This window comes from Marmota marmota, unplaced genomic scaffold (genome assembly GCF_001458135.2).
Source record: "Marmota marmota marmota unplaced genomic scaffold, marMar, whole genome shotgun sequence".
In the NCBI taxonomy this organism is placed as follows: domain Eukaryota; kingdom Metazoa; phylum Chordata; class Mammalia; order Rodentia; family Sciuridae; genus Marmota; species Marmota marmota.
In genome coordinates, this window is record NW_026000172.1 from 1,728,715 (window position 1) to 1,741,355 (window position 12,641).

Below are 12,641 nucleotides of genomic sequence, written 5' to 3' on the forward strand. Positions count from 1 at the left end.
CCGGGCAGCGCTTAAGGACCTGGGCCTGAGCAGGCCTCCTGCCGGGCCCTAGGCGCGGTGCCCGGTGGGGGCTCCCTAGGACTCTGGGCTCCTGCCGGGTCCGCAGCGTGAACACCCCGCCACCCCAGCCCTATGAGTAAGGAGAGCGTGGACCAAGGGCGAGGGCCGGGGAGGTGGCCCTGTCTTCCAATGCAGAGGTACTCAACCCTGGGGAAGCACTTCCCAGTGACCCTGCCTGGGGTGGGTGACTCCGCTGTGGGTGGGAGACCACCTCCGAGAGCAGTTTGACACCAGATATTAAAGACTCTCTCACAAAAATCAACCGAAAGACCCGAAGCCCTGCAGCCACCAGGGAACACCGGGCAGCGCTTAAGGACCTGGGCCTGAGCAGAGATGTTTCGTATGCGACCCTCAAAGTACAGAACCAAGCGAAAATGGGCAAGCTCGCCGCAAGCTAAGTGCTGCCCTTCAGCACAGGACACAAACGGGAGTGCTGCAGACTGCCTGTCCTCCAGGGACTGGGACAGAGCAGGGGCAGCGAACAGCTCCCAGCCAAACCCCCACTCAGTCCCGTTAAAAATGGGCAAATGCTGCGAATCGCCAAACACAAATGGTCTTAAATACTTGAAAGTCGCTCAACATCACTCGCCACCAGGGAAATGCAGACTCGGCCCCTCTGAGATGTCACCTCACCCGGGTTAGAATGGTTGACACAGAACAGGTGGAATGACGGGGGGGGGGGGAGCGGAAAGGGAGCTCTCCCCTCTGGTGGGCGGGATGCAGTCTGCACAACTCTGACAGGGAATGGAAGCTCCTCAACCACTGATCGCAATCCCACTGCTGGGAATGTCCCCAAAGGATCTGGAATCAGTATATGAAAAAGACCCCTGCAGTGCCTGGGTTGACCCAGCACATCACAGTGACCAAGAGAGGGCCTCCACCCAGGTGCCCCCAACACCTCACTGGATGGAGGAAGTGTGGCAGAGGCACAGATCACTCAGCCACGACCAAGCCCTGTCATCTGTGGCACAGGGAAGGAAGCAGAAGGCGCTGTGTTAAGCAGAGTCAGACACAGGAAGACCAGTGCTGCAGGCGCTCTCACGTCCACGGAAGCTAGACATAGAAAAGTCCATCTCACAGAAGCAGAGAGTACAAATAAACAACCGAGCAAAGGAGAGCCTACAGAATGGTAGGAAATAGTGACAAACTACTCCAGAATATCCAGATATCCAGAATATAGAAGAAAATTGAACTCAAAATAGGAAACATATCAAACCACAAAACCATAAAACTAAGTAAAACCCCCAAATAATTCAGTTTGACAAAAGGCAAATGGACCAGGCATGGTGGTGCACCCCTGTAAGCCCAGCTCCTCGGGAGACTGAGGCAGGAGTCGGAAGTGGAAGTCCAGCCGGGATGTAGGGAGACCTTGTCTGGAGATGAAACCAGAGGGTGCAGCTGGCAGGAGAACTCCCCTCAGCGTGTCAGAGCTGGCTAGATCCCAGCATCACAAATAAATACATATATATATTTTTAACGAAGGGCACATGGTCTGAAGAATGGTTAGCAGAGGCTGGGAAGCTGAGGGGGAGAAGGGAAGGGAGAGAGGTGACTAACACGTTCAGAGTGCAGTAGGAGGAGGGATGACCTCGGATGTCCTGCGGCTCCACAGGGTCACTGTGGCTGGCAGAAATCGCTCCTTTCAAAACAGCAGCAGACAGGATGTGGAATGTCCATCACAAAGAAATGGTCCATGTTTGAGGTGTTGGATGTGATGATTACATGTGAACACATTGTACACACGTATGGCAGATCATACTGGACCTCATAAATTTGTACAATAACTATGTCAATTAAAACTAAAAGCTCTTCTGAAGCCAAGAGCCACAGTAAACTCTTCCTTAGCTGTTCTGCTCAGGTCTTTTGGTAAAGCAATGATAAGTGACTAAAACATAGGGGAAGGATGAGTTTGGTCTTTGCTATTCAAATAAGATTAGAAATAGGAGTTTCAGAGTCATTTTGAAAATTCCAATTTCATAACATAATGTGTGTGTGTAAAATGGAATATTATTCAGCCTTAAAAGGAAAGAAATCCTGACACATGCTACAAAATGGATAACCTTAAGGATGTTATAATAAGTAAAATAAACCAGTCACAAAAAGAAAAAAAAAACCTAAAAGCTATTTTTTATTTTTTATTATTTTTTTTATTGGTTGTTCAAAACATTACAAAGCTCTTGACATATCATATTTCATACATTAGATTCAAGTGGGTTATGAACTTCCATTTTTACCCCAATTACAGATTGCACAATCACATCGGTTACACATCCACATTTTTACATGATGCCATATTCGTGACTGTTGTATTCTGCTACCTTTCTTATCCTCTATTATCCCCCCTCCCCTCCCCTCCCATCTTCTCTCTCTACCCCATCTACTACAATTCATTTCTCTCCTTGTTTTTTCCCCATTCCCCTCACAACCTTTTATATGTAATTTTGTGTAACAATGAGGGTCTCCTTCCATTTCCATGCAATTTCCCTTTTCTCTCCCTTTCCCTCCCACCTCATGTCTCTGTTTAATGTTAGTCTTTTCCTCCTGCTCTTCCTCCCTGCTCTGTTCTTAGTTGCTCTCATTATATCAAAGAATACATTTGGCATTTGTTTTTTAGGGATTGGCTAGCTTCACTTAGCATAATCTGCTCTAATGCCATCCATTTCCCTGCAAATTCCATGATTTTGTCATTTTTCAGTGCTGTGTAATACTCCATTGTGTATAAATGGCACATTTTTTTTTATCCATTCATCTATTGAAGGGCATCTGGGTTGGTTCCACAGTCTAGCTATTGTGAATTCTGCTGCTATGAACATCGATGTGGCAGTATCCCTGTAGTATGCTCTTTTAAGGTCTTCAGGGAATAGTCCGAGAAGGGCAAGAGCTGGGTCAAATGGTGGTTCCATTCCCAGACTAAAAGCTATTTTTAAAAAGAGAAAAAGCTTTACAAGTGTTCATACTCTTACACCCAATTAATTCTCATTTGGAAACTTTCTATAGAGGGTATATCTTAGATTTGGCACAATAGGGTATGAACAGAGATGTTAAGTGTTGAGATAAATTGAGATGTTTTTAAAAAGGAATATTTAAGTAAATGGTGGGAATCCAGTCAATACAATTTTAAGCTTAAAATTATGAAGTATTATAATTATGAAAATTACATAGGAACAGGGAAAATGCTTGTGGTGTGCTTTTTAAAGACAGCTTGAGCATGATTACAGCCACATAAAAATATTTTAAAATATTGGAAGGAAATAAATACATCAAGGTGTCTTTTCCTTGCCTCCCCGCCCTCCCAGTTTCTGAATTTTTGCAATGTACCTTACTGCAGAGTACCTACTGCAGTGTACCTTACTGCAGTGTACCTTACTGCAATGTACCTACTGCAGTGTACCTACAGCAATGTTCCTACTGCAGTGTACCTTATTGCAGTGTGCCTTACTGCAGTACGCCTTACTGCAATGTACCTTACTGCAGTGTACCTACTGTAGTGCACCTTATTGCAGTGTACCTTACTGCAGTGTACCTTACTACAGTGTTCCTTACTGCAGTTGACCTACTGTAGTGCACCTTATTGCAGTGTATCTTATTGCAGTGTACCTACTGCAGTATACCTTACTGCAATGACATGCTTTTTACAAGTGGAATTTAACAATAAACTTGTGTTCTCTCCTGAGAGAGGTGTTGCATTGCTGCACTCTTCCAGGCTTGGCCCCAGAGCTAGACATCTCCACCAGAGGTGGCCCCAGAGCTGGACTTCACCACCAGGCGTGGTCCCAGAGCAGGACGTCTCCACCAGGTATGGCCCCAGAGCTAGAAATCTCCACCAGGCCTGGCCCCAGAGCTGGACTTCTTCACCAGAGGTGGCCCCAGAGCTGGACGTCTCCACCAGGCATAGCCCCAGAGCTGGACCTCTCTTTATAGGGCAGGGATCAAGCCGTGTGTGTCACGTCTTGCCCTTCATTGTCTGGGCCACACGGTCACATGTTGCTTCTTAATGCTGACCTTGTTTTCTCTTTCTCTTTTTATAAAGCTTTGTGAAATTTTGGCAAAACAGACACAGCGGCGGCTCAGGGGCCAGGTGCAGCCACACTGGACAACCCCCGAATCCAGACAGCTTTCTCAGCTTCCTTTTCTGAACAGAAACTCCCGAGAAGACCGACTCTCCGTCTGCCCCCACCCCTGGGAAACTCTTCTGTTTTCTGTTGAATTCGACCTTTCTGGCACTTCCTACTGGTCCCTTTGCACGCCCATTTTGAAGGGCATTCTGAGGATAAGGACCAAGGCCTGGGCTTGTTTTCCCTGGGAACGTGACGCTCATTTGCTTGATGATGGCATCTCACTGTGCACCCACAACAGGTGTGGGCACGCTGCCAGGCGGGGGCTCAGCACTGCTCACGAAGCAGAAGTGATAACGTGGTGGGAAGAATGGAAGAGACGTGTTCTGAGTGCGGAGACAGACCACTGCGGGCCTTGTGGATGGAGCAGGAGTGAGGGTGATTCTGGAGACGCTGAGGAGGAGCCCTGGAGGGTCCAGACACTGAGGAGGGAGGGGCTTTTTCACAGAGTGTGTGCAGGGACTGTGGGCAGCCCGGGGCCCTGGGACAGCTGCCTGGGGTGCATTCTAGATACAGTGGGAACTGGAGGGCTGCCATCTGTGGCCTGAAAAAAGAGAAGAAGGCCCAGGCGTGCGCATGGTTGAGGCTGAGGGAGGCCCACCAAACGTCAAATGGGGTGCTAACTCTGCCATGCTCACCTGAGGGACACCAGGATCAGGACTTTGGAAGCCCACTTCCCAGACAAGACGGAGGCAGGGAGGGTCGCACACCCCTGGGCATGGCTCCGTCTGCAGCCCCACCCACTCTGTCCCATGTCTCTGCGCAGCTGGGCGGCAGCAGATCATTATCTTCAGTTCCTAGGAGTAGAGACTCTGGGAGGAGAGGCCACCTGCTTCGTCCCCCTGTATGAGGAGTGATTGGCGGTTGAATGAGCAGATGAAGAGGAAAAGGGTCCCATGCCCCATCCTCTCACAGGTCCCTGGGCCAGGGAAGGGAGGGGGCCCGAAAGGAAGGGGGACAGGGGAGCAGGGGCCACCCTGAAGATGGAAAGGTGATTCTAATCTCTCCAGAGATGTGCTTTCTGGAGCCTCTGTCCTGAGGCCTATCCTTGACCTCATTTCCTGTAACCAAAATGTTACATCCTGCTTTCCTTTCTGTAATCGCATAAATGTTCTCTGTATCTCTCAGGAAATCTTCGTGACCACAAGTTTTTTTTTAAAAAAGAACATTTATTTTTTAGTTGTAGGTGGACACAATACCTTTCTTTTAATTTTGTGTGGTGCTGAGGATGGAACCCAGTGCCTCACGCATGCTAGGCGAGTACTCTTCCTCTGAGCCCCAGCCCCAGCCCTGACCACAGCTTTTGAGTTCTGAATAACTCTGCTGAGTAAATGGATCCGTGCATTAGAACCTCCCGCACAGCCAACCGATTGGGTTGTTTCCCTGTTTCTAAAATGAGCGATTAATGAGACTGAATAATGTGAAACACCCTGAGAGCGGTATTTCCTGAGGGTTGCTCTTGGGCAGTCATAGGCCTGCGCTGCCTCCAGAGCTCCCGAGGCACCTCTGGGCACCCAGAGGAGGCCAGGAACAGGACAGGGCTGGTGGCTGGGATCTGTGATGGAATGTGAACTTGTTCATTCTGTCCCAAGCAGCACTGGTGGGGTGGGTGCAGGGGTGCTGCAGGGTGGAGGGGCGCCCTACATAACTTCCCCACAATAAAGGTGCAGGTGCAAGTGGGACCCCAGTGGCAATTGCTCTGCCTGATGCCACCCAGCCCCCGCTCCTGAAGGCAACCACCCTCCTTGAGAGTCCCCAACCCCCCTTGGGTCATTCCCTGTGACTTCTTTGGGCTCAGGGGTTCTTCTCCCAGGGCTCAGGGGATTCTTTTGATCCTTTTAATCTGATCCATTCGAATCTGTAACTGTCAGCAAACGCAGGCATGCAAAGGCAGAGGCTTGCGGCAGGCCTGCGGTCGCTGTGATCATGCCGGAGCCAGACAACGGCTGCCCTGGCAGGCATGCCAAGCACGTGCCAGCTGGGAAGGAGCGCACTGGGTGGACATCCCAGCTCTGGGAGAGACCTGGGCCCTGGGAGTCTAGGCCAGAGCAGCTCTGCTTCTTGTTGTCTGATGGCCATCTTTGTACACTCCTCAGAAACTGAGTTTGTTCTACTAAGCAGCATAGCAGTGAAGCAAAAGTTCTGGGGCCCCTGTGCCATCTCTTCCAGGACGAATGGTCTACAGGCCATAAAGAGGTGCCGGAACTTCCTGGAAAGGGCCATTTCCCACCCGACATTCTCCTCCTGTCCACTCCCTTCTGTTGCTATCACCTGGCTACAGCAGGCTGAGCAACATGGCATGTGTCTCCAGCCACCCCCAAGACACACCATGAGGAACAGCTGAAGACCCTTCCCTGAGGAGGGGACACAAAGCTCCACTGCTGGTGAACAGGGCTCCTACCTGAACATGTGGACCCCCGATCGTGGCTCTGGAGCAAAAGTTCTAAGATGGCTCCTGGGCTCTGATGAATCTGGATCAAGCAGATCAAGCTGCCCGTTTTCAGGTGGTTTTTTAGAAAGTATCATTTATCTGATATCAATGTACCCTTGCAAACAGAGGAGGAAGTGTGGTCTGGTGGGGGAGTTCTGTGCCAGCAGGGGAGGGCCCATCTTATGTTCCTAGCGCTGCTTCTGGTCAGGAGTCCATTTGGGTCGCAGAAGGAAAGAGTAGGCCACACCTACCCCTCCATCATCAGCCATTGACGTCCCCCCAGTTTTGTGGCTGGTGATGGAGCTGTAAAAGCAATGCGCTCCTCCCAACGAGCAAACAGAGAACAGCTCTAAAACACTGGCGTTCTGCGTTTTGAGAATTAGTGACACGTGCAATTTTGTAAACAGGAAGCACTAATGCATAACAATGATGCTGGAAGTGACCCTGCACAAGGAGGCCACCAGCAGAACTTTGGGAAAGATGATCTAGCAAGGGCAACAGCAGAGCTTGTTGAATCACCTGAGTCCTGCTATGTGGAAAAAAACCCAACCCACTATCTGAATCTTCTCTGTGAAGATGTCTTCCTGTGTCACTGTCGGGTGCGGAGTATGATAATTAAAAATACCCACTTCCTTAGGAAGAAGACTGTACAGTCAGTACAAGATCATTTCTTATAAAGGTAGCTCATGGTAGGATTCTCTACTGGGATGGAAGAGGTGGAATCACAGCAGCCCAAATAGGAACTGGCCACAGAAATGGTCACACACGGACGTTACTGTGGATTTTGTAGCAGTAAAAAGTCATCTTGGTGATTGGTGAAAACCACAGCTAGGGCTGGGGTTGTGGCTCAGCGGTAGAGCACTGGCCTCACACGTGTGAAGCCCTGGCTTCGATCCTCAGGACCACATTAAAAAGAAATAAATAAAATAAAGATATTGTGTTCAACTACAACTAAAAAGTAAATATTAAAAAAAAAACAAAACCATGCAGCCTAATGGAAGCCATTGAGTGGACTTGTCTTGAGCAAATCTTGGAAGTTTATAGGGACTTCCTTTGAGGAAAAGAACCTTCTGGTAGAACTAGTGAAAAGTGAAATGGGTTGTTCAGAGAGGGTTTCACGCCACAGGAGATATTCCAACGTAGGGTGATGTACCTGGCAGATGTGATACAGTGTGTTCATGTGTTACTTTGGAACTGATTTGGGGACACACTGAATTCTTCCTCCAACATGAAGATTGGGAACTCACAACTAGTGTCCGTTTGTGCCAGCTGCACAGGGTTTGGCATTTTAGTTGACTTTGCTGCAGCTTCAGCCATGACTGCACTGCAGAGAGTCTGCAGGTGACAAACTTGGGCTTTACAGAGTGGGAAGACCACGACGATCTGTGGGACCTGGGGGTGTACTGCTCGGCTCTGGTCCTCATGGGCGGTGTAGGGGAGGACATCTCACCAGGTGTCACTGGGATTTGGGTCAAATCCTGTGTTGCTTCCCAGCCTGCTGACTTCAGCTTAAGCGTCAGATCCTGACTGTAAAGTGGCAAGAGTTCCTACGTGTGCAGGGAATCAATTATGGGAATGCAGTATCAAGCACACAGCAAGCGCTCAATAAATACCGGCGGTACTGGAAAGGGAGGGCAAGTGTCAATACCAGCGTGAAGGCCATCTGGTTCCTTGTGGTGAGACTGGAAGTAGAAGTGCCCGCGCGTGGGCATGCCATTTTCCAAGGGCAAGAGACGACCTTGCCACGCCTCACAGCACCGGGCTGAGCTCTGCGGCCCGAGGGTTGGCCAAGGGCTGTTCCGCGCATTTGAAATAGATGCGGCCTTACGACTGTAAGGGACCGGCGAAACGTCGGAGGAAGAGACCACCAAGAGACTGTCTCATGCAACAGCAAAAGGGTTTATTTGGGGACCAGCATGCTGGGGGCTCAGAGCTCACTAGAGCAAAGAGAGATGGAGCCCTGGGAACAGCTTAAGCAGAGCTTATATACTTTTCTTGGAGAGGGCCGGGAGGGAAGTTCATTGACGGGTCAGGGCGAGTAGGCAGTTTGCCTGCAACCGAGTGAGGGAGTGCATTCTGCAGTTCGGCAGTTGGGGACAGCACATTCTGGGAACAAGATTAGCAAACAGTTCTCAGGATTTCAACAGTGTTTTGTTAAGCATACAGAAAAACGGAGTGACAAGTACCTATTTTATTAACTTTTCAACGACGACGTCATCTCATCGCCTAATCGTGTCTCAAAAGGAATCGAGGATCAGAAAGCGCAGGAGAAGAGATAGGGACAGTACTCACACAGCGCCACTTCCAAAGACACGTCCAGCGCCTCAGCGCCGCCCACTTCCGGATCCCTTCACCTTCTACCACATCTATTTCTGATTCCCTGACCTTCTGGGGCACCCACTTCCGGATTCCCTCACTCGTAAATGGGCCTTGTTCTGGTTGCCATGGTAGCCTTCCATAATTTTTAAAGACAATAATCTTTCCTTGTCTATACATTCTGTAGACACACTCACGCATGCGCACACATTCGCGAGCATATTCATTTTCTGCGTGTTTTTTTCAAAATTGAGATTGCACCCAAAAGATCTAAAAGTGGATACAGCCACTTCAATGTTTATAGTGGCATGATTCACCATAGCTAAATTACGAAATCAACCTAGGTGAATGGATTAAAATTTGTCATTTTATATATATTATGTAAAAACGAAGTTCTACTCAGCCATAAAAAGGCATAAACCAGTGAATGGATGGAAATGGAGAACATCATGCTCTGTGAAATAAGCCAAACTCAGAAGCTCAAAGGTCAAATATTTTCTCTCATATGCAGAAGCTAGAATAAAATAAAAGAAAGGGAGGAGGAAGAATAGGATACTATAACGAACCAATCAAATATAAATTAATAAACCAGCAAAAGGAAGTCTCGTAGAGGAAGGTGAGTGGGAGAGGGGAGGGAGGATGGGAAGGAACACGGGGGATCATGTACTGAAATTGAATTCCACACATGTATGAGTTTGTTGGGATGAACCCAACTACTGTGTATAACTAGAATTTGCTAATAAAAAGATTAAAAATTACAACAACACTAAAAATTTAAGATTTCTTTGTTGTTTTATCTGGCTACAAATGTAATAATACACAGATGTAGTGATTGCACATGCATAAAAAGGTGCAAATCACTTGCAATCTGCACCCCTCCCCATCCCCTGTGATAATCAGAGTGAAGAGTTTGCCATGTACATTTTCAGCTTATTTTTTTAAATGCATGTTTCTTATACACAGATATTTTTCTAATAGTCAGCCCCTCCCCATATTAGGTTCATATAGCTTCTAGTGTTTTATATCTGCTTTGTGAATTTAAGAATACATTGTGAATATTTCCCATTTATTAAACATTCTTGTATGGCATAACTTTAATGGACTTCATGGTATATAGGTATATTCTCATTTAGTTCACTGGTGGATATCTAGAGGTTTTAAAAACTAAGTTTTGTTGTGTATGTTTGAGGTTTACAACATGTTAGGGCAATTATTGTGAGGCAAATTAATATATTTGTCATCTCACAGTTACCCCCCTCCCCCACATACACACACTTTTTTTGGTAACAAGAGCTGCTAAAATCTAATACTTTAAAAAAATTTACAACTGTACATTAGATCTCTAAACTTCCTCCTACACATTTACTATTTTGCATCTTTTGACCTGCTCTTCTCCAACTGTGACGGCTGTTCATTCTCTATCTCTTGTGTAGTGGAGCTCTCTTATATTTTACCCACATGTAAATCAGCCCATGCAATATTTTTCTTTCTATATCTGGCTTATTTCACTTAGCATAAGGTCCTCTGAGTTATCCATCCATGTTGTAGCAAATGGGAAGATCTTTTTTATGGCAGAATAATACACACACACACCACATTTTCTTTATACATTAAATAAATTAAATGTCCACTGATGGATTGATGGACATTTAAGTTGGTCCCATATCTTGGATACTGTGGATAGTATGAAATTCTACTTTGTGAATGTGTGGAAATCTATTTTGATATATTTATACGAACATGGAATATATTGTATTCTAATTAGGTGAGTGCAGTTCTCTATGAGGTGGAGATTTCATGTATACACTCAAAGGAGAGATTGCTGGGTCATATGATGGTTATATTTTCAGTTTATTTAGGAACCTCCATACTGTTTTCCACAATGTCTGTACTAAGCTGCATTTCCACAGAGTGTATTAGGCTCCCTTTTCTGTACATCCTCACCGACAGTCATCTTTTGTCTTTTTGATAATAGTCTTCTTTATGGGTGTGAAGTGGTGTCTCATAGTGGTTTTGATTTGCATTTCCCTGATGATAAGTGATGTTGAGCACCTTTCATATACCTGTAGGCTATTTTTATATCTTCTTTCGAGAAATGTCTGTTCAGCACTTTGCTCAGGTCACTTGCTTTTTTTTTTCTTCTTGTTGCGTTTGAATTCTTTATAAATTTGTAGTATTCACCCTTTATCAGACGCATGTTTTGCAAGTATTTTCCTCCATAGGTTGCTTTTTCATTTAGCTGATTGTTATCTTGGATGTGAAGAAACATTTTAGTTTCATGTGTAAGGGTAAAAGAAATTGAAGTTAAAGTGTAAAAGTTAAAGGGTAAAAGACTGGGTATTGTAAAGTTTCTAAGCTGCAAGGTCTGAGTTAAAATGTAAAGGATTAGGTATTGCTAGGTTTCTATGCTACCTGCAAAACCTGAAATCCCTGTAGCTGTTAGGACAATACTGGAACTGCCCAGTAAATATTCCCACTGACTCCCTGGTTGTCTAATAACCTGGGACTCTGTGTAACTTGTCACGTAGTCATTTAGGCCCTAAAACCAATCAGTTTGAATGTGTACCCCACTTAGGAGTGACCAGTCACCCCCGTCCGACCTGTTCCCGCCAATGAATGAACTAATCATGTTTAGGAGTTGTTGTTCAATTTTCCCTCGTCTCATGATGATTTGTTCTGATGTATACAAAGCCCCCCGCCCTCCCCAAAAAGTGTACTTAAGCACTGCTTGACCTCTGCTCTGGGCTCTGGGCTGCCCTCCCTTCTTGAGCGAGCCTGCCTGGAGCCTCAGTGCGCTGAATTGGATCCTCAATAAACTCCCTCCTGCTTATTGCATGAAGCCAGTCTCTTGTGGTCTCTTCCTCCGACGCTTACCCGGACCCTTACACATGTAGTCCCATTCATTTTTTTTTTTTTGCTATTATAGCCTAAATTTTTGGAATCATATCTAAAACATCATTTCCAAGGCCAGTGTCAAGAAACATATCCCCTATATCTCTCATCCTGATGGGAAGGCATGAACCCACAGCCAAGAAAGCACATGTATCTGGGGTAGAATCATAATTCCAGGCAGACAGAGAGGAAAAAAATAAATTGCTTTTATGGTTTGGGGTGTTATATTTAGATCTTTTATTTATTTTGAGTTGAGTGTGTGTGTGTGTATGTGTGTGTGCTGTAAGATAGGGGTCCAATTTCATTTGTCTGCATGTGGAAATACAATTTTCCCAGCAATATTTATTGAAGAGAATATTCTTCCTCCATTGGGTTCTATTAGTGTCTTTGTTGAATGTTAGTTAAGCATGAGTTTATTTCTGGGATCTCTCTATTCTGTTCCATTGGTCTCTGTATCTAAACCATACTGTGTGGTTTAAATTCTTACAGCTTTGCAATGTATTTTAAATCAGGAAGTACAATACCTTCAACTCTTTCTTTCTCAGTGTGGCTTTAGTTATTCATATTTTGTGTGTGTGTGTGTGTGTGTGTGTGTGTGGCTCCAAATGAATTTCAGAATTGCGTCTTATATTTCAGTGAAGAATGCATTGGGATCTTGACAGACTTCGTGGGAATACTTACAATTTCAGCATGCTTCCCATATGTTTTGTTACTAATAATCCTGGTGAATAAACAATCCTTGTGATAAACAAGGAGGAAAATTTTATATTGGGTTACAATTTTGAAGAGTTTGGTCTGTGGTCACTTTTTTTCTGGGCCTGTGGTTA

The 12,641-nt window shown here is 46.0% G+C and overlaps 1 long non-coding RNA gene across 1 annotated transcript; it reads right to left on the bottom strand.

Annotated features, from left to right (window-relative positions):
• Positions 1 to 2,898: 2,898 nt before the first annotated feature.
• Positions 2,899 to 6,924, bottom strand: LOC125611929. The gene is made up of 3 exons (XR_007342186.1): positions 6,577 to 6,924; positions 4,814 to 5,017; positions 2,899 to 4,719 (listed from the first exon to the last, which is right to left on the bottom strand). It is a non-coding gene; the product is annotated as an uncharacterized LOC125611929 (long non-coding RNA).
• Positions 6,925 to 12,641: the final 5,717 nt, after the last annotated feature.